The sequence below is a fragment of the Haematobia irritans genome, chromosome 4, assembly GCF_050003625.1.
Source record: "Haematobia irritans isolate KBUSLIRL chromosome 4, ASM5000362v1, whole genome shotgun sequence".
Classification (NCBI taxonomy): domain Eukaryota; kingdom Metazoa; phylum Arthropoda; class Insecta; order Diptera; family Muscidae; genus Haematobia; species Haematobia irritans.
In genome coordinates, this window is record NC_134400.1 from 60,107,319 (window position 1) to 60,131,187 (window position 23,869).

Consider the following 23,869-nt stretch of genomic DNA (forward strand, 5'->3'; position numbering starts at 1 on the left):
GGTATATGATGTTGGTATATGGCCTCTAACAGCCATGAAAAAATTGGTCCACATCGGTCCATAATTATATATAGACCCCATATAAACCGATCTCCAAATTTGGCTTGCGAAGACTCAAAGAGAAGCAAATTTCATCCGATCCGGCTGAAATTTGGTACATGATGTTGGTATATGGTCTCTAACAATCGTGCAAAAATTGGTTCACATCGGTCCATAATTATATATAGCGCCCATGTTTATATGGTCCCCAGGTTTGGGTTGCGGAGCCTCAAAGAGAAGCAAATTTCATCCGATCCGGCTGAAATTTGGTGCATGATATTGGTATATGGTCTCTAACAACCATGCAAAAATTGGTCCACATCGGTTCATAATTATATATAGCCCCCATATAAACCGATCCCCAGATTTGGCTTGCGAAGTCTCCAAGAGAAGCAAATTTTATCCAATCCGGTTGTAATTTGGAACATGGTGTTAGTATATGATCTTTAACAGCCGTGGCAGAATTGGTCCATATCGGTCCATAATTATATATAGCCCCCATATAAAACGTTCTCCAGATTTGACATCCGGAGCCTCTTGGAGGAGCAAAATTCATCCGATCCGGTTCAAATTAAGAACGTGGTGTTAGTATATGGTCGCTAACAACCATACAAAAATTGGTCCAATCACACAAAAATTGGTCCATATCGGTTCATAATCATGGTTGCCACTGGAGCCAAAAATAATCTACCAAAATTTTATTTCTATAGAAAATTTTGTCAAAATGTTATTTCTAGAGAAAGTTTTGTTAAAATTTTATTCGGTTCATAATAAAATTTTCATCATTGTCAAAATTTTATTTCTATAGAAAATTTTGTCAAAATTTTATTTCTATAGAAGATTTTGTTCAAATTTTATTCGGTTCATAATCATGGTTGCCACTCGAGCCAAAAATAATCTACCAAGATTTTATTTCTATAGAAAATTTTGTCAAAAGTTTATTTCTATAGAAAATTTTCTTAAAATTTTATTTCTGTAGAAAATTTTGTCAAAATTTTCTTTCTATAGAAAATTTTGTCAAAATTTTTATTTCTATAGAAAATTTTGTGAAAATTTTATTTCTGTAGAATATTTTGTCAAAATTTTATGTCTACTTTGTCAAACTGAATTATATACGTATTGGATCGATCTTTTTTGATTTAATATATACCACGTATGGACTTACATCAATTTAGAAGATGGTGTTAGGAGGTTTTAAGATACCTTGCCATCGGCTAGCGTTACCGCAACTTAAGTAATTCGATTCTGGATGGCAGTGTTTAGAAGAAGTTTCTACGCAATCCATGATGGAGGGTACATAAGCTTCGGCCTGGCCGAACTTACGGCCGAATATACTTGTTTGATGATTAATTTCTTACATTTAATTAAAAAAATTAAATTGCTATTTTATATATCTTCTTTAAATTAATTCTATGCTATAATCTATACTTTTTTGCATTAATTATATTAATTAAAAATTAAAGTTATATTAATTAAAAATTAAAGGATATTTTTTTTTTATTCACTACATTCCTTTTTGTTAAATTTCAAAATTTAAATTTGTCATGTTTTTTTCCTTGTTGTGATTTGTAATTTGTTGTGTTAATTCTATATTTGAATTTGTTTTATATAATTGTATTAGTTATAAGATTTTAAAAATATGTAGGATTTTCTCCCCGTACTATAATTACAAGAATTTTGTATTCTTGTTGTGCGGATATTATTCAATAAATATTATTCAAATATTCAAATATATGACATCCCTATGGTTGCAGACTTAAATAAATTAAAATTGTGTAATTTATTGTTCTAAATTTTCTTGAATAAGTATAATATTACTATACTTTACAAAATTACTATTTCTAACGCCTTTAGAAATATATACGGCTAACTGATCACTTTACTACGTAAAACATAAAACCACCCACCACACTCCCCCTCCCACCTATCTCACACCGAAAAAAATGTGAACTGTTTTATAGGAAGAATGAACTACCTCGCACGAAAATTGAAATAATTTTTTTATATAATTTGTACTTTATTGTATCTTTCAAAAATTAGTTTAATACATTAAATTCACTTATTACACTGTTAGAAAAATATGTTTTTCATATGTTCCGATATAAACAAAATGTGTTTCGGGCACGATTTTAAACCACAATATATTTAAGTGCGAACATGTAATTTTCCTAAACTAACACTAAATGTTTGGGACATCTATGTTAATATGTTAGAATATATTATGTTTGGGGCATGAATGTTTCATAAAAATCATATGTGTGAATACAAACATATATAAATTTTAAAATTTCAACTAAACATACATATGTTGTGATATTTTATTCAAAGCGACAGAGAGAGTATAGAGAGAAATAGAGATGGAAACCGGGAGAGTTGACGAAAGATATCAATATAACACAGCAAAAGAGTCAAAAGAGAACAATTTCTGTGAAACCGCTTGTATGTTGTTTCGGAAAACTGTTTTATGATAAGGCCAAAAATTTTATATGTTTAAGTCTAAATATTATTTAATTTGAATAAAGAGAATATACATTCTGAACCAAGAGAATAGACATTTGAAAAACAAACAGCTTATGTTTTCGCCTTGAGAGCAGCATTTTATGTATGTGTGGACATGTGTTTTGTTTATCATTTTGGCATTATTTTTTTCTTGGTTCGTTAAAAGAAATCAGGGGTCTTCATAAAAATAACGAAAGGGCACTATACTCTTTTTAGAGTTGGGACGGTAAAATGAAATAAGGAGGAAATAGTGAAAAATTACACAGTAAAATGTAAAAAAACAAAGTTTAGTTTCTCTTTATTAAAAAGTAGTCCACGAGGAGTTGACGGACACAATAAATAAAAAGCGGGCATTAAGTTCGACTTTTACAGCTAAAACAATTTAAAAAGTTTATTTTCTTTAAAATGAATTATTAAAGAAAAATAAAAGTAATTTTAGAGCGATGGTGTTAAATGCTAGTAAAAAATTGTTCACTCCTAAATAAATTTATGTTTATATTATAAAATTATGTATGTATGTTTATACTCGACTCCACGTTCTTCTTTTGTTAGTTTTTGAATTCCTTCCAAATTTTAAAGTTTTGTACAAAAACAGTTTTTTATTACAAGATTGTTATTTTTGCAATAAAAAATAATATTTTATCCAAAAATCTTTCAATTTCGTTTATATCAAGCACTGTTACTGACTATAAATCTTTCATAACGCACATTTCGATGTTTCATTTAAAAAAATTAATATAGTATAAATATAAATGTGTAAATTAAAAAAAAAAAAAAAAAAAAAAAAAACGTTCGGTCGGAGCAGGGATTGAACCCACGACCCTTTGCATGCAAGGCAGACATGCTAACCACTGCTCCACGTGGCAAACAAATGTATGTTTCTGTTAAATATTGTTATGTTTGCATGGGCTCGTGGGCGCTGCAAACTATGCTATATAAATGTAACTTAAAACGATAATTATCTACTGGTGACTATAACAGCTACGTAGCCCAGTGGATAGTGTGTTGGCTTACAAACTGTATGGTCCTCGGTTCGATTCTCCGTGCAGGCGAAAGGTAAAATTTAAAAAATTTATAAAAGTGAATAATTTCTTCAACATTATTTGTATTACAGAGAAAGGTGCCAATAACTAAAAAATTTCGTGGAAGTGAAAATTACGAGTATGTTAGGGAATGAGCACAATCGTGTTTGGGAAAAATTCTTCCAAGCATATAATATTTTTGGCTCAAAATGCTTCCAAACATATAATATGTTCACATAAAGCAAACATATTAATGTTTCGGCAGTATGCAATAATATATGTGCTTCCTGCAAAATATGTTTGGAACATATGTTAAAGAAGCGATTTTTTTTGAGGGTGTAGTTAAAAGAACGAAAAAAAAGAAAAAAAATTATATATGGACATTTGTGTTTTACAACATTAATTATTATGTCTTTTATGTAAATATGTGCAAACTTTTCTTGTTTGTAAATTACATGCAAAATTAAATAAAGTTTCTCAAATTATTTGAAATAAATTCCTTGCATTTCCTCTTAAATTGTGAAACTTTATTTACTAATTTAACTTCATTTGGTAATTCGTTGTACATAACTCCTCCAATATAATCAATCCTCTGTTTGGTTTTCTCTAAACGACAGCGTGCTACTCTTAAATTTGATTGATTTCTTGTATTGAAATTTCAAATGATTAAATTCAATATTGTGAAGACCAAAATTGTTTAGGGTTTTATATATAAATGTTAAAACTTGCACCCAGAAAAAAGTGTTTTCGAAACTAAAGGAAAAAATGTTAATCAATTTAGTTTAGCCATTTTATTTCCACTCAGTTAATATTTTGTGTGAAATAATAAAATTTACTTGTTTCAGTAAAAAAATCCTGAACTGAAAGCAGTTAGGAATAGTTCATAAACTAGAATAGGGCATGGAATTTTACTAATACTGTTTTCTTCGCTGGGTATAAGAATTTACTACTGAACAAGAAAATTTTATTTACTGATAACAAAGCATTCGTAAAAATAAACAAAAACCGAACTAAAACCAAGTTTCCTCAAATTTAGTAAGATTTCTTATAAAATGATAATTCTGACTTCCTTTATTATAGAAAGCTTATCATACATACGAATAACACTTGGCATAGAAAAATCTTTTAGTTCATTCGTACTAATAAGTATTCAATCCTTTCAAAACTTAAGAAAACACACTTGTTAGAATATAGGAACATTTCCTACATTTCTTTTATCTACCTGTAATCGATACCTGTATTTGATGTAATCGATATGTTTGCGCGTGGGTTGTTTTTTTAGTTGGAATCGCGTTGTTATGGTATACGGAGAGATTGTTAAAAAATAATATAGTAAAATAATATTATAAAAAACAAATAAAATATATAAAATATTTGTTATTTTAAATTAGTGAGAAAAATGTTCGTTTTTTGAAAATTGGTTTATAAAAAAGAAACCACCAGCAGAATAACAACCCCTTCATTCGACTTCATTTTGGAATCTTCAATTATCAGGTAATATTCAGTGACGCTACCATTTTGTGAAAAAATTAGTTATTTTTTTGTTTATATTTGTAGGTATTGAAATTGTAAAAGGTGGACAAAATTGCTTGGCAGCAAATTATTCAAAGTGAAAGGTACTACAAGAAGAAAAAATGTGTTTTAATATTTCAAGGCCAGTCGATGCTGTTGATTCTAAATAAATATATTTAATATATTAATAAAACATGTCTTTTATTGAAGAAAAAATTGCTTATATAAATACATAAAATTGTATTTAAGGTAAGGTAAGCAGATCTAAATTTGAAGTAAAAGGTTTACCACAAATATGTAAGATTTGTCCAAATGAATGACAAAAAGTTCAATAAAATCATTCCATATATGAATTCAATTCAGTTAAATTTTTTCATTCTGTAGTATAGTGGTACATAACTATAGGAAAATGTTAACTAATATACGGAATGCATTCTACCTAATTTCTACGAAAATCACATCATTCAAACAAATAAAAATGTCTTTGGCGCTATACGAAGATCAACTTTCTTCACAATGAGTTCATTTTAACTTAAAGAAGGGGTCACTTTTTTCTGGGTGTGATAAGTATATATCGCATTTATTGGTAAAACATTTTTTGCAACATCCATGTACAATCGACTTGTCGAAAAATTCCGAAGCAAGTTATAAACAATCTTCAATGCTATGTTCTGTAAGCTCTGAAGAGATTTTAAAGCATTGCAGTTGTTATTAGCAGCATATACAGCCACCATATACCATATTTGCGACTCAATTAGAGAGTGAGTTTTACTCCAAATTTTGAGATTTCCACAAAGCGTTGTTAAAACCAGGAAATTTTAATGCTCCGTTGTACTTTTTAACTGCAGTTCACGAAATTATATCATCTCATAGAAGAAAAAATTAACTAAAAGTAAAGAAGAAAATAATTGGCGCCAAATCAATACCATTTTAATCATACAGTAGTTCATTCTTACTATTTTTGGGAATCGTACGAAAATCTTCTTTTGCTTTGAACTTATGTGTACGGTTATTGAACTTTATACTCACGTTTAGTTCATAAAATTTTTGAGATATACTTAAAAAAGTAAGATTTAATTAAGCTATGGAAAATTTCGATAAAAATAATAAAATTTAACTACAAGCAAATATATTTTTCCAATAAAAATAAGTTAAATTTAGCGTTAGTTTAACTACGGAATTTTTTTTTCTGTGCACAATTGCATTATTCCCATTGCTTTAGCTCCCAATCAACTCTCTCATTATCACTCTCAAACTTACTCTCCTATGCCAGCATAACAAAACCTCACACACAATGTACACACACACCCCCACACGTTACCACAACTCACGCTCTCAAACTGCAACACAACAACGACAACAACGTCAATAATTTTAGAAAAATGCAATTTTCTCCATGAAAAATGCATCAATTTAAAAAATTATTGCGATTCGCCATAATTTTTTCGCCATCTACACAAAATTACCTTTCATTTGATACCAAAGTATTAGGGTAATAGTCAATTTGAGAAATTGTTGAGAAAATCGCGTTCTCAACAAAAAACAGACATTACCCTCAACAGTAAAATTCAACACATTAGTAATAATTTCTCAAGTGTTATCCTCAAATTGAAATGCATCGCTACTCAATAATTTCTCAAACAATTTTCGATGCGAGTCAAATTAAAAATTAACATTGTTGCAAACACTTTTACACCAAAATTTGTATAATTGAAAGTCAAAGCCAAAGTTCTATGAATTTTGTCTAATTTATTCATTTTCGTCAAAGTAAAATATATAATAATATATATAATAACTACAATACTAATTGGAAAATAAATATTGTTCAAAGAAGCCACTGTGCCAGCCTGGGCAATAGAATTGTTAAAATCAAAAACAAAGTCAAAAGCAAAGAGATGCATTAAAATCATTGCAATGCATTCTCGCAACATCAATACGAGTATGAATGCAAATGCGTTTATTGATATACACGCATAGATATATGCATCAGCTTGTGTATGATTTTCTGCGAATCAATATGTATAACGAAATGTGTATGTTTTGACAATTTTTGCGTATTTTGTCTGCCTCAGAAATGTTTGAATATGCTTTTTACTTTTAGTTGCTAAAAAGAATTTGAAAACATTTTTCGTTTTTATTATATAAAATCAGCCTGTAAAAAAGCTTATAGGCTTTAACAAATATCTTATTAAACATCCCGTGTAAAAATTGGGGGATCTAAGTAGATATGATTAGATCTCAAAATTGGTCGCTTTAGATCCCAGCATGTTTACCTAGATATGATGAGACACAATTAGATATTATTATATATAATTCCACATATGAAGAGATCTAACATCAGATCCAACTATATATAGTGATATATATAATCATATCTAAGGCATTAGATCTAGACCAATTTTGAGATCTGATCAGATCTAATTCCATAGTAATTAGATATGATTAGATCTTACTATATTTCGGATCTACTCATATCAAATTGTATCAAATTAGATCTCTCATTTTTTACTCGGGATATCAACAAATAAGAACAAAACAACAAAACTTTATTTGTAAACACTTTTGCATAGATAATTCGATTTCCCTCCTGTTGGTGTAATAAAACTGCATTAAAATTAATTAATATGCGGGCAATTTGAAATTAGGAACGTGCTGGACCGCGTGTTAGAATAGATTTCCAGCAGAAGGAATTCACATAATATCCATTTTAAACTGATGATAGGATGTAAATTAAACTGACGATGTGATGCATATTTTCATCCAGAAGATAGTGAAATTGGATAATATCAGGTTTTTAACAATTTTAATGGTTACACTTTGAAATCCCAGCAAAAAAATTGGAATTTCTTCCACAGGCACAACTTTAAAAGCACATTCAGAAGATGCACTCCCAATGATGGTCTTTTTTTTAACTACACGCTCAAAAAAATCGCTTCTGTAACATATACCCCAAACACATTTTGCTTCAAGCATATACATTTTTGGGTATTGCCCAAACATTTATATATTTGGTTTCTTCCAATACATAATATGTTTGAAAGCATATTGGTCTTAACAATATAATATGTTTGGGTAGTCTAAGTTCCAAACATTATGTACTTTCCATCCAAATTCAATAATGTTGTCTTCCAAAAAACTATATGTTATTATGTGAACATATAATATGTTTGGACACATTTTGAACCCAAAAATATTATATGCTTAGAAGAAGTTTCTCCCAAAGAAGATTGTGCTCAAAAATTTTTTTCTGCCTAATTTTATATTCCCTCACATTTTTCTCGCTTCCACGAGTTTTTTAGTTCTTAACACCTTTTTCTGTAATACAAACATTGTAGAGGAATTTATTCAATTTTATAATTTTTTTTTTAATTTTACCTTTTGCCGGACGGGGATTCGAACAGCTGACCACACAGTTTGTAAGCCAGCACACTATCCACTGGGCTACGTAGCTGTTATGGCTGTTATGGTCAAGAGATAATTATCGTTATAAGTTATATTTATATAGCATAGCTTGCGGCGCCCACGAGCCGATGCAAACATAACATTGTTAAACATACATTTATTGGCGACTTGGATCAGTGGTTGGCCCGCCTTGCATGTGAAGGGTTCTGGGTTCGATCCCTGCTTCGACCGACACCATTTTTTTTTATTTGTTTACATATATTCCAGATACGTTCGGAATATCCCGAAAAGGTGTTCAACATTACATACTACTACATTAAATTTTTACTACGACACTGTAAAGTGTGCCTTATAAAGGGTGATTTGTTAAGAGCTTGATAACTTTTTTAAAAAAAAAACGCATAAAATTTGCAAAATCTCATCGGTTCTTTATTTGAAACGTTAGATTGGTCCATGACATTTACTTTTTGAAGATAATTTCATTTAAATGTTGACCGCGGCTGCGTCTTAGGTGGTCCATTCGGAAAGTCCAATTTTGGGCAACTTTTTCGAGCATTTCGGCCGGAATAGCCCGAATTTCTTCGGAAAAGTTGTCTTCCAAAGCTGGAATAGTTGCTGGCTTATTTCTGTAGACTTTAGACTTGACGTAGCCCCACAAAAAATAGTCTAAAGGCGTCAAATCGCATGATCTTGGTGGCCAACTTACCGGTCCATTTCTTGAGATGAATTGTTCTCCGAAGTTTTCCCTCAAAATGGCCATAGAATCGCGAGCTGTGTGGCATGTAGCGCCATCTTGTTGAAACCACATGTCAACCAAGTTCAGTTCTTCCATTTTTGGCAACAAAAAGTTTGTTAGCATCGAACGATAGCGATCGCCATTCACCGTAACGTTGCGTCCAACAGCATCTTTGAAAAAATACGGTCCAATGATTCCACCAGCGTACAAACCACACCAAACAGTGCATTTTTCGGGATGCATGGGCAGTTCTTGAACGGCTTCTGGTTGCTCTTCACTCCAAATGCGGCAATTTTGCTTATTTACGTAGCCATTCAACCAGAAATGAGCCTCATCGCTGAACAAAATTTGTCGATAAAAAAGCGGATTTTCTGCCACTGAATTTGGTAATAAAATTCAATGATTTGCAAGCGTTGCTCGTTAGTAAGTCTATTCATGATGAAATGTCAAAGCATACTGAGCATCTTTCTCTTTGACACCATGTCTGAAATCCCACGTGATCTGTCAAATACTAATGCATGAAAATCCTAACCTCAAAAGAATCACCCTTTAAAAGACTTAAAGCCAGAAAAGAATAGTGCTTGAAATGGACTGAGTTCAAATCATATATTTTTTTTTATTGCAAAAATAAAAATTTTGAAACAAAACAAGGTTTTTGTATAAAGTTTGAAATTTTCGAAGAAATTCAAAAACTCTTACAAAGGAAGAACGTGAAGTCCAGTATATATACACCGAAAAAAAGTGAACTGTTTTATAGGAAGAATGAACTACCTCGCACGAAAATTGAACTAAATTTTACTCCACATTTTGAGATTTCCACAAAGCGTTGTTAAAACCAAGAAAATTTAATGCCCTGTTGTACTTTTTAAATGCAGTTCACGAAATTACATCATCTCATAGAAGAAAAAAATAACTAAAAGTAAAGAAGAAAATCATTGGCGCCAAATCATGACCATTTTAACAATACAGTAGTTCATTCTTACTATTTTTGGGAATCGTATTAAAATCTTCTTTAGATCATATTGAACTTATGTGTATGGTCATTGAACTTTATACTCACGTTTAGCTCATAAAATTTTTGAGACATACTTAAAAAAAGTAAGATTTCATTAAGCTGTGAAAAATGTCGATAAAAATAATAAAATTTAACTACAAACAAATAATTTTTTTTTTTAGTTTAACTACGGAAATTTTTTTCTGTGTATAAATATTTTTCCATCGAATCCTAAAGTTAACGATAACCATTCAAAAGCACATTATATTTAAATTCTAAACAATAATTTTACAACCAACACATAAATTTATTTAGGTTTGAACAATTGTTTGCTTTCTTTAATAATTTATTTTAAAGAAATTGAATAAGTTTACAATTATTGCTTTGGATCATTCCCCACCAAGTTATAATACAATTTGCCGAAAAAAGTTATAATGTTATTCTGGTTTTACCGATTCGAGTTTTGCCGCTAAAATGAGAAATAATTTTAGTGGCAAAACTCGAACTCAATGTCCGCTTTTATTTTCGAAGGTATCAGTCAACTCCTCTTGGACTACTTATTAATAAAGAGAAGCTAAACTTTGTTTTTATAGATCTTACTGTTTAATTTTTCACTGTTTCCCAATGTTTTCATTGTACTGTCACAACTCTAAAAAGAGCACATTGAAAAAAATATTGTTGTGAGACCAAAGATTTCATGTCCTTAAAATAAGAATACAAATTTTGCTTAGCTTAGAAGACGCATTTCTCTAATATAGAGTTTTTTTCTATGTTCAAAAGTCGATAAACTTTTCAATGAAGTCGTGTTGTCCTTATAATTAAGTGATTTGACTTGAGAATGGGTATCATAACATGAAAAAGAATTGGACTAAGGTCAACTTGGCTTTAATAATTTAGAAAAATTCTTTAAACTTAATGAAATTGTCTTTAAATTTGTTGCATTTTTGCATTTTGACTACAAAGCAAAAATCGTTAAAAAAAATAGGACATGTTTTTCAACACTTTATTTTAAAGACGTTTTTACTTGAAATTAGCATAATTTCTACTGGAAGTCTTGTTTTTATCGGACTTTTTATAGCATATGAAAAAAACTGGAAAAGCGAAAAATTAAATTTGCTTCATAGAGTCAAATACACAAAACCCACATTTAAAAGAGAATTGTGTCTTAAAAGTATCCTTACTTGAATTCTACGCTTCATTGGCTCGGAATCAATACCAAAATTTTTAAAGTAAAAACACAATCTTTGGAACCGGGCATGCTTTTTTTCAGTGTATAGTTAAAGTAAAAACACAATCTTTGGTACCGGGCATGCTTTTTTTCAGTGTATAGTGCCCTTTCGTTAGTTTTTATGAAGATCCCTTTAATTACCTTTGTTTGAATATTTTGACTTACTCGTCCTACGTTCCGATTTGTTTTGACGAAACAAAAAAAAATTGTGCCCGTAATGCGAAAATGATAAACAAAACTTACGCTCTTTTTTTATGCCCTAAACCACATAGTGGTCAGGGTATAAAAAGTTTGATCTGCCAAAATTGTGCCTACCAGAAATATTGATTTTAGACCCCACAAAATATATGCCTCCTGAGTCGATCTATCGCTTGGTGTCCGCACCATCAAGAAAAATCGCTTCTCTAACATATGTTCCAAACATATTTTGCAGGAAGCATATATATTATTGGATACTGCCGAAACATTAATATGTTTGTTTTATGTGAACATATTGTATGTTTGGAAGCATTTTGAGCCCAAAAATATTATATGCTTGGAAGAATTCTCCCCAAAGAAGATTGTGCTCATTCCCTCACATAATTTTCATTTCCACGAAATTTTTTAGTTCTTGGCACCTTTTTCTTCGAAACTTCGAAATGTGGGTTATTAAAGATTTACAGTCAGAAACAGTGCTTGATATAAACGAAATGGACTGAGCTTTTGGATAAAATATTATTATTTTTTTATTGGAAAAATAACAATTTTGTAATAAAAAACTTTTTTTGGTATAAAAGTTTGAAATTTTGGAAGGAATCCAAAAACTCTAACAAAAGAAGAACGTGGAGTCGAGTATAAACATACATAAATAATTTTATAATATACACATAAATTTATTTAGGGGCGTACAGTTTTTTACATGTTTTTTTTTTTTCAAATGTCTATTCTCTTTACTCCGAATACTCATTCTAATATTCAAATTAAATAATATTTAGACTTATGCATATCAAATTTTTGGCCTTGTCATAAAACAGTTTTCCGAAACAACATACAAGCGGTTTCACACAAGTTGCTCTCTTTTGATTCTCTCGCTGTGTAATGTTGATATCTTTCGTCAACCCTCCCGGTTTCCATCTCTATTTCTTTCTCTATACTATCTCTCTCTCTCTCTCTCTCTCTCTCTCTGTCGCTCTCTGAATAAAATATCACAACATATATATGTTTACTCGAAATTTGTAAATGTATACATGTTTACATTCACACATATTATGTTTATGAAACATTCATGCCCCAAACATAATATATTCTAACATACTAACATATGTGTCCCAAACATTTAGAGTTAGTTTAGGAACATTACATGTTTGCACTTAGATATATTGTGTTTAAAAATTGTGCCCGAAACACATTTTGTTTATATCGGAACATATGAAAAACATATTTTTCTAACAGTGCGTCCGTCCGTCTGTCCATGTATTTGTTGTTCACAGGATTCCGGTCGCAATTATTAACCGATTTTGATGAAATTTGGTATAGGGAGTTTTTTGGGCACAAGGACGAACGCTATTGAATTTGGAAGAAATCGGATCAAATTTAGATATAGCTCCCATATATATGTATCGCCCGATTTCGACAAATGGGGTTACGTTGCGCTTTTTTAGACACGGATCGTCACCAAATTTGGCAAAAAATAATCTTTTCTATCGCCCTTCAAGTCTACAAAATTTCATCCAAATCGGTTCAGATTTAGATATAGCTCTCATATATATGTATCGCCCGATTTTCACCAACTTGGCCACAAAACCCTTATTTATCAACCGATCTTACTCAAAGTTGGCTAACTGTAATCTTCTATAGAACTAAGTAGATGTGCAAAAAATCATCGAAATTGGTTCAGATTTAGTTCCCAAATATATGTACCGCCCGATTTTTCTAAATTTAGCCATAAAGCCCTTATTTATCAACCGATCTTACTCAAAGTTGGCTATATGTAATGTTGTATAGCACTAACTATATGTGCAAAATTTCATCGAAATCGGTTCAGATGTAGATATAGCTCCCATATATGTATCGCCCGATTTTTGAAAAATTTGCCCCTAATAATTTTATGTTTGACCATTGAGACCTCATTTCTTAACTGATCTTACTCAAATTGTGCACAAGGTACCCTTGTCAAATTTTGTCAACATTTTATTTCTATAGAAAATGTTGTCAAAATTGTATTTCTATAGAATTTTTTTTCAAAATATTATTTCTATAAAAAATTTTCTCAAAATTTTATTTCTATTGATTTTTTCTCAAAATTTTATTTCTATAGAAATTATTATTATCAATATTTTATTTCTATAGAAAAATTTCTCAAAAAAAATATAAACTTTTTCCAAAATTTTATTTCCATAGAGATTTAACAAAAAAAATACTATTTTTTAGAATTCTACCAACTGTGGCAACCGTGGTGGTAATACAAATTTTTTTCTAGGTTATATACGTTGCATTTTCATGTTTTAAGATAATAAAAGTACTTAGAACCATTTTTGTTTTGTAAAATTTGTTTAAATTTAACGAAAATAGTGTAGGGAAAGTTGTTTGGGAATGTATGGGAAAGTAGGGAACTTTTTTGTCCTTGTAGGGTAAACCGAACATTTGCCCTGGCAACACTGACTATGAGCTATAGTCAGATTGAGGCAAAGCACCCATAAACATGTACCCCTTAGGTTAGGTTAAAGTGGCAGCCCGATTAAGATTCTGGCTCACTTAGACTGTCGACCGGACATATCCCCCAACGGACATATCGCCCAAAATGATTTTCGGGCGTTATGACCTACCTTGGAGCGGTCATATCGCCCAATTTTAATTTGGGCTATATGTCCTCCCCCATGACGGTCATAAGCCCCGAAAAATAGGCGGACATAACGCCCCTATATTTTTTGTGGGATATGACCACACAATTCGCGGTCATAATCCCCAAATTCAAAATTTTAGATGTGGTATGTAAATATGTAAAATATTTTGTAATATTATCGGCAAAAATTGTATTACTTCTTTTCAACATAACGGTACAATAGTTGAAACATATTTTTGGGTGCAGTGGCTTTTGAAGTATTCAGTCAGTTATTTGCGAACCAATAAGAAAAATGAGAGTGTTATAAGATATGTGTGTTACCAAAAGAATTGTAAGGCATCAGTACAAATAATAAATGGAGAGTTTTGTAAAGGTGCCAAACATAAAATTCCTCATGACGGACATGAGGATCAAGAGAAATTAATGTCGGAGTTTAAATTAAAAACGGCTATAAAAGAAGGAGTTTCGAAACGCAGCTTGGTAGTGAACAAAATACGCACTGTTTTTAACTCAGAGTGTAGAAATCAGAAAGACAGTGCAGATCTCGTTGTATTCAATAAAATGCAAAGACATTTGAGAAGAATAAAAAGTGCTGCAATGCCAAAACCACCACAAAATCCCCAAGAATTTGTAACGTTATTTTCAAGAGAAGAGAATATGAAAGAATACGGGATGTGCGAAAGTGTGGCGGAAAAGGCATTCTATCAAACCACAATTTTGGAAGCCAATTTCGCATACACTCTTTTCTGTTCCATACCAGTTACGGAAATAATAACTAACATGGATAAAGAAGATAGGCATTATTTGATTGATGCCACTTTTGCTGTCGTTCCACCTTGTGGATACAATCAATTGCTTATTATTTACATAGGTTTCGAGCGACATGTAAGTATAACTTTTTAATGGTTTAAAACAAGATAATAAGAAGAGTAATGCAAGAATTTGAGGACGAACTGAATGGAACAAATTTAAAAGAGAATCGCGTGTTGTGTTAAAGCACATAATTTACAACTCCCTACTTTTCAGGTTTTTCCTTTCACTTATGTCTTAATGACCAAAAAGACAAAAAAAATATATGAACATGTTTTTCAATTTATAAACGCAAACATCTTTGAGTTGAAACCGACCACTTTCACGAGCGATTTCAAAAGGAGTCTTCGTAGTGCCATTTTAGCCGTTTTTCCAGATGTGCGCCTGAAGGGATGCTGGTTCCATTTCTGTCAGGCGCTGAGACGTAAAATGGCTAAAAATCCTGAGCTAGCAAGAGCAGTTAAAACTACCGATGAAGCCAGGAGAATTTTTAAGAAAATGTTGGTTGTACCACTTCTTCGAGCAGATGCAATAGAAGACGGGTTCCAAATTTGTAAACAAGAGGCTTATCGATCCATGAAATGTTAAAAAAAAACTCGGAAAATTTATTTGAAAACTTTCTTTCTTACTTTCAAAAACAATGGATCGAAATGGTAAGAGCAATTACACTCAACTTTAAATTAGTATTAATGACTAATATAATTAATTCACAGGAAACTCCACAGAAATTTACTGTATTCGGGGAATGTGTTCGAACAACCAGCGCTGTAGAAAGTTATAACGGATATCTGTGTTCCCACATACCTATGCATGGTAACTTTTGGGAATTTCTACAGTTCATAAGACAAGAAGAGTTCCAAAAATATGTCGATTTCAAGCAAGTAATTGATGGAGTTTCAGAACTTTCGGAACGGCCTAAAAAGCGAAACAAAGATAGAAGTGAACAAATAAAAACGCTGTCTTTAAAACTATCCAAACAAGAAATTACGATAAAAATGTTCTTGATGATGATGACAAACAAGATTAACAATCTGGCACCTAGCATTCCGGACACAATTCCCGTGGTGGAAAACAGCGAGTCTGACGAAGAGATACTAAGTGTACCTACGGACGGCACCTTATGCGAAATGTGTTTTAAAAATAAAAAAATATGGTTCTGATGCCATGCAGACATGTAAAACTTTGCAAATCTTGTTTTAGTGAAATTCAAAAAAGCATACCGCAAATGGCACCCTTACTTTATGTCCATTTTGTCGACAAATTGTGGGACAAGTTATAGAAGTATTTTTTTAAAATATGTATAATATTGAAAATATAGTAAGAACACAACAATACATTGTCATTTATTCTCTTTGTTGGTAGAATGTATATATCTAAATAATATGAACTAACCATATATTTGATTAAACAGTTTATACATTATTGGAATATTCGAAATAAATTTTGTTGCTTTAGTTTAAAAATATTCTTTTAATGAAAAAAGGGTCACAACACCCAATTTTTTTTTTCGGGGCTTATGACCGTCATGGGGGAGGACATATAGCCCAAATTAAAATTAGGCGATATGACCGCCCCAAGGTAGGTCATAACGCCCAAAAATCATTTTGGGCGATATGTCCGTTGGGGGATATGTCCGGTCGCCTCTTAGACTATTCAGTCCATTGTGATACCACATTAACTAAAAGTACCTATTACATATGGGCACTTCTAGTTTTAACCGCTGAACCTTCATGATTATTTTTCTTTGTTGAACCAACCAGATTGTTCCAAAAACATTAGCAGACTGCTTAAGTTAACGTTTTCCAGATCCGCCAGTAATTTGAAGCTATATGCTCCTAAAAGTTGCTTGCGCTTTACACACAATGCAGGACACTCACACAAGAGGTGTTTAATTGAGTCCTTTTCCTCCGCATCATGACAGCTCATACAGTAGTCATTATACTTCGCGCCTATAGTTTTTGCAAAATCGCCTATCATGTACCCCTTAATTTTCTTAAATATGCAACTGCGGTTTATCTCCCAGACCTATATCAATGTTACCCCACAAATGCTTATGGTTACTAATTCAGTAAGGGTGGTTTAGGGTATGATATAGTCGGCCCCGCCCGACTTTCTACTTTACTTACTTGTTTCGATCCTTATTCAACCGTCGAACTGAACGGACGTGTTTTCTAATAGCGGAGTATTTCATCGTAATAAGTACTTATTACGAATTTCACGTGTGGTGGAAATAATAAACCACCATGCAGCGAAATTCAAAGTCATCCACTGGGTTGCTAACTTCAGGGCCCAGTGGACGGGTAACGACTGAAGTTATAAATTTGGGCAGCGACCAAGAGTCAGGCCCAATTAGTCGACCTGTAGACGGGTCGACTGGCGGTGACACTTTGGCAAGTCGAACCTTTTCTAAGGTGACGACATCAAAAGGAGGCAATCCCTCTCGAAAGAGATTCAAGGAACGAAGAAATGCTTTGTTTATCCTAAAGAAATTAGGATCAGTCGACCCAAGCACGTTGTCGGCTAAGCAAAGCGATTCCTTAAAATGGGCTCAAGGAATTCTTGAAGCTGGAAAAAGGGAACGATCACCGGATGAACTACCATCCTCTAAACGGGATCAAAGATCGTTTGCCTCAGTTGCAAAAGACAGCCTTGTGATGGCTATTATTAATAAAGGAGCATTGGACGGTATGATTCCAAGGCAAAAATGGGGGGAAATTGAGAACGCGATGTCTGGTGTCTACTCAGAGGTGCGAAAAAAGTTTCCCGGACCAAGTCCTCGACAGCAAGATGCTGGATGGTATCAAGGACGATATAAGTTAATAGCTTTTGCAGACCAGAGGTCTATGGATTGCTTTAAAGCTGCATTGATGCTAATTGGTGAAGTTTGGGAAGGAGCCGCTTTGGAGTTAGTCGATAAAAAAGACATACCGGCTAAACCTAGAGCACATGCATGGATACCGGCAAACCCTCCTGATCCTGAGTCAATACTAGAGAGACTAAAAGAATGTAACCCAGATCTTCCAACCGCCGATTGGAAGGTTGGTCGTTTGGATGAGGTGGATGGACCAAGACGACATGCGGTGTTTATATTAAACATAGAGTCGCTGCCACATCTAGCCCAGACCCAAGGACGCGTAAGTTATGGCTTTCATGATATCCATATGAAGGTATACAAAAGCGATCAGCCAAAGGATACCGAAACGGACAAGCCTCCGGTAGAGTAAGCAGTGAAAAAATCTCCTAGCGAAGCCGAAGGAGACATAAAACCTGCAGACTATGGCGAAAATCATAGGCGGGAAGTTTCTACAGGCTCAAGCCTCACCAAAGCTGAACCGCGGATTGTTGCGTGAGTCACCGAGATCTGTGAAGAGGAAGCCCTTGATGACTCAATTGAAGCGGCTGATGTGACGGTGGTTGAAAATGTGGATGGTTCTACGGTTCATCCAGATAAATCTTCACCATTGTAAGGCCGCTTGTGCTGCCTTAAAAGTTCTCCTGATGAAAGGAGACATAGATATAGTTCTTATTCAAGAACCATACATATATAAGAACAAGATCTGTGAATTAAGCACTCCGGGTTTCAAACTTTTGCATAATACCGGTAACGATATAAATCGAGCATGTATAATTGCTAAAAACGAACTAAACTTGTTTCTGCTTCCTTCATTGATCAATGCAGACACTGTCGTAGCCAGTCTAAAGATATGCAAATATTGGGTATCTTCGGTCTACATGGGACATGATAGGGATATGCCACCCTGTGCCGTTAAGATCTTAGTTGAGGAGTCACTAAAAACAAAGACAAAACTCATTATGGGATGCGATGCAAATGCACATCATAGTATTTGGGGAAGTAGTGATACTAATGCAAGGGGAGAGTCGCTAATAGAGTTTATTTTGCGTACTTAGTCACCAGGAACAGACAAGAGGTTTTGGACGTCACGTTGACCTCTTCGGAACTGAATGATAAGATATCTGAGTGGCAAATTTTGAGGGAACATAGCTTCTCAGATCATCGCTACATCAGTTTCAGATTGGCTGTTCGTACTTCAAAGACCATATTTCCGCCAAATGTTAGGAAAGCTGATTGGAATAGGTATAGGGAATCGTTCAATTCGATGATACCGGAAATGCCGGAGACAAATATGAGCACTGTGCAAGATATCGAACACGCAGTGGAGCGGATTACTAAGGCCTTCAACATTTCACTGAAAGCTGCTTGCCCTAGAGGAAAGCCAAGGGGAAAAAATCGGCCGCCATGGTGGACTACGGAGTTAAGTAATATGAGGAAATCCTGCAGGAAGCTCTTTAACAAAGCAAAGTCCACAAGAGCTCCGGAGGATTGGGACACTTACAAGATGAATCTGAGAGAATATAAACGAGAACTGAGAAGGTCTCAACAAAACTCTTGGGATGATTACTGTAGCAGTATTGAGAATACGTCAGAGGCTTCCAGACTACGGAAGGTACTAGCATCCACTAACACCGCTCCAGGTTTAATTAAAACATCGGAGGGAAATTGGACAACGTCCAGTGAGGAGACGTTGGAGGTACTTTTGGACACACACTTCCCTGTAAATCATGTTCCAGTGGTGTAACAGAGGCTCAGCGATCATTTCCTATCGAGGAAATTGTGTCGGAATCTAGAATAAAATGGGCTTTAAATAGCTTTGGACCATTCAAATCCCCCGGACCTGATGGAATTACTCCGGCGGAGTTACAGGCAGTGGCTGAAAGAATTATCGCCTGGTTGACGGTGATATATAAACGATGTGTAAACTTAGCATATATTCCAGAAAAGTGGAGGGAAACAAAAGTCGTCTTCATACCTAAAGCAGGAAAAACCTCTCACTCGAGTGCGAAGGATTTCCGACCAATCAGCTTATCCTCATTCCTACTTAAGACCCTGGAGAGGATGATAGACATGTATCTTAGAACTAGCGTGGATTCAGGTTTGCTCTCGATACGACAGCATGCATACTCGAAGGGCAGGTCTACTGAGACCGCATTGCATGAACTGGTCAGCTTTATTGAAAGCTCACTATCTGTCAAAGAATACACAATCGTGGCGTTTCTAGACATCAAAGGGGCGTTCAATAATGTCCATCCGAGCTCGATATTAAATGGACTGACAACTCTGAATGTTGATCCAGGTATACTTAGGCTGTTAGACGAACTTCTAATGAAGAGACGTATTTCAGCCACACTAGGGCAAGCAAACATACAAAGGTATGTGAACAGAGGCACTCCCCAAGGAGGAGTTCTATCACCTCTTCTTTGGAATGTTGCCTTCTGGTTTCTCTAGAAAAAGAAAGGATAAAAGTGGTGGCATACGCAGATGATGTGGCGCTAGCAGTCAGGGGAAAATTCCCATCCACAATCAGAGATATTATACAGAGAGCTCTCCGGATGACTGAGAAATGGGCGAAAGATAATGGTCTTGGTGTAAATCCAGCAAAGACAGAAATAGTCATGTACTGCAAAGATCGCAAAACTCCCACGGTTAGGCCCATTTCCTTAGGGGGTACTGAAATTCCCTTTGGTGAGTGTGCAAAATACCTTGGCGTTATTTTGGACAGGAAGCTGAATTTTAGGCTTAATATTGAAGAGAGGGCGAGAAAAGCCACGGTAGCTTTGTACTCGTGCAAAAAGGCAATAGGGGAAAAGTGGGGACTAAGACCAAAAATTGTGCATTGGCTATACACGGCAGTGGTTAGACCTATAATGCTATATGGTGTTGTAGTCTGGTGGCCGGCACTTCAGAAACCTACTTGTTTAGATAAAGTTCAGCGTATGGCGAGCTTATGTATCTCAGGCGCATTTAGTAAGACAGGAACAGACTCCCTTAATGTCATGCTACATCTATTGCCTTTAGACATTTTGGCCAAACAGTCAGCTCCAACAACGGCTGTGCGGTTGCGCGAGCTATCGCTGTGGTCGGAAAAAATGTACGGTCATAGTTCGGTCCTCAAAGTAATGTCAGATGTGCCTAACGTAGTGGATTACACCCTGGCAAAACCACTTTTCGACAAAAAGTTTGAAACTCTAATTCCCAACATTAAGGCGTGGTGTACACAGACCCCGGGGAATAAAATATATATAGATTTCTATACTGATGGCTCCAAATTGAATGGACAAGTGGGGTTCGGAGTATATTCTAAAGATCTGGAAATTCGAATAGCGAAAAGATTACCTAATCACTGTAGTGTTTTTCAGGCTGAAATATTGGCAATAAGAGAGGTGGTGAATTGGCTGAGAAGTAATGTTCCAACAAATATTGGCATTAATATATACTCAGACAGTCAACCTGCAATAAAATCCTTGGACTCTGTGTTCCTTAACTCAAAAACGGCCATAGACTGCCGCAAATCTCTCAACGAGATGGCTGAGCAGTACAATATTCACCTAATATGGGTGCCTGGTCATAGGAACATACCGGGGAACTGTGAAGCAGATGTGTTAGCAAGGCTAGGAACTACCTTACATATTCCAGGGGAACTAGAATCTGTTGGTATGCCTCTGGCCACCTGCAAGCTCTTACTGCGTGAGAAGGCTGTTATGATGGCCAATATTCGATGGGAAACTTGCAAGGGTTGTAACGACACCAAGCAAATATGGCCCCATTTAAACTTAAACCGCACACTAGATATGCTAGTGTTCTCAAGGCGTCAGATAGCACTCCTAATATCTGCTATAACGGGTCGCTGCCTGATAGGCGAATTTGCAAAAACTATAGGTGCGAAGTATAATGACTATTGTATAAGCTGTCATGACGTGGAGGAAAAGGAATCAATTAAACACCTCTTGTGTGAGTGTCCTGCTTTTTGTGTAAAGCGTAAGCGAATTTTAGGAGCATATAGCTTTAGATTACTGGCTGACCTGGAAAATGTTAACTTAAGCAGTTTGTTAATGTTTTTGGAGCAATCTGGTTGGTTCCACAAAAATAAATAATAGAGAAGGTTCAGTGGTTAAGACTAGAAGTGCCCATATGTAATAGGTACTTTTAGTTAAATGTGGTATCACAATGGACTGAATAGTCTAAGTGAGCCTGAAATTTAATCGGGCTGCCACTTTAACCTAACCTAACCTACTTGTTTCAAATATATTTTCTCTTGGTTCCGAATGAATTTTCTTTCCGAATACTCATTTTAATATTTTTACTTAAGCATATACAATTTTTGGCGAAGTCTTATATCTCAACATATATATGTTTATTCCAAATTTGTAAATTTATACTTGTTTATATTCACACATAGTATTTTTCCAATCTTTAATGAAATTTTTTTTTGTGTATATAAGGCGCTAATTGGTTACTTTCATTATTTTACTTCCAGCATACACTTTATGTCTCTCTTTCTAAACACATATATGTTTATAGTCTATTTCTAAAGTAATATATGTTTGCATCCAAGCATATTACATTTACAAACATTTTATGATCCAAAAATAATATGTTCTAACATATTAACATATATGTCCCAATGTTAATATGTTCTAACATATTAACATATATGTGCTAGTTTATGAACATTATATGTTTGCACTTAAAAATATTGTGTTTAAAAATTTGAGTTCCCAACATATAATTTTTACACCCAAACATATGAAAAACAGTCTTTTTCGTCCGTGTACCCAGGAAGTTCTTTTAATTCAATTTTTTATAACGTGGTTTTTTCATACTTTTAATGGGTAATTTTAACTTTCTTTGTTTCAAATAGGTTAAAAACAGTGTTAGAATTCATTTAAATTTTGTCGAAAAAAAGCTAAATCAAATCTGAAAAAATTGTGAATTTTTGAAAATATTTGAGGTCAAACGTTTCCGACAAGCGTTAGAATCCATTAAAAATTATAAAAATTACTTATTTGACAAAATATCGCACACCGAAAAAAAAAGTTTACTATATTTTATGAAAAATGAACTAACCCATAGTAAGAATGACCATGATTTGGCGCCAAAGATTTTTTTCATCTAGATAAGTTCATGATTTTCTTATAAATTAGTTCATGTATTGCATCGTATTTTAGTTCAATATTACTATGCTGTGGGAAGAATATAGTTAAACTCATTCAAAATATTCCTGCTATCCGGAAAAATGAACAATTTTTTGGGAAACCTATATTAAGAAATTGGTTTGAAATAAACTGTTTGTCGGTATAATTTTCAAAAAAGTAGAGAAATTGAGGAATCAAAGGTACAACAAGCCTGTATACAACTAATAAATTTTTCGTACAAAACAAGTCAATTTTCTATAACCACCAGTATTTTATTCCAAAAAATTATTATTATATTACACAGAACTATGGTTTATGATATACAATAAAGGAAATATTTTTATTAGTACGTTGGATGCAGTTACTTGTCGGTAGTTAGTAATTGCTTCTTCAAAAGAGTAATATTCTACGTTATTAGGACTAAACTAATTAATTTAAATTTCCATGTTTTCTATCCAGATGAAAGATATATTGAATTGTCCAATTTCATCGATTTTGGCTAACTTTTGTTGGGCGGATTTGTCTTATAAGCATCTGAAATTGCAACGTTATACAAAATATAAGAAAAATATTATCAAATTCTATCGTTCATATTGATTTTTAACTTACGGTTTTCAAGAGTGTTTCCTAGAGCCAATAAGGATATCAGCTTAATTAGCATTAAACAGTAAGAATATTCAAAAAAAATACCATTACAAGACCCGTTTACCTGCAAGTGAAAATAATAATTTTTAATAAATTTAAATTTTAGTTTTATTAAAAACGGACAAAATACCGTTTATAGAAAACTTACCGCATTGAAAAATCCATCCAG

At 33.5% G+C, this 23,869-nt stretch overlaps 1 long non-coding RNA gene across 1 annotated transcript; it reads right to left on the bottom strand.

Annotated features, from left to right (window-relative positions):
• Positions 1-23,367: 23,367 nt before the first annotated feature.
• LOC142233081 (uncharacterized) lies at positions 23,368-23,737 on the bottom strand. The gene is made up of 2 exons (XR_012721310.1): positions 23,665-23,737; positions 23,368-23,589 (listed from the first exon to the last, which is right to left on the bottom strand). It is a non-coding gene; the product is annotated as an uncharacterized LOC142233081 (long non-coding RNA).
• Between the last annotated feature and the right edge of the window lie 132 nt (positions 23,738-23,869).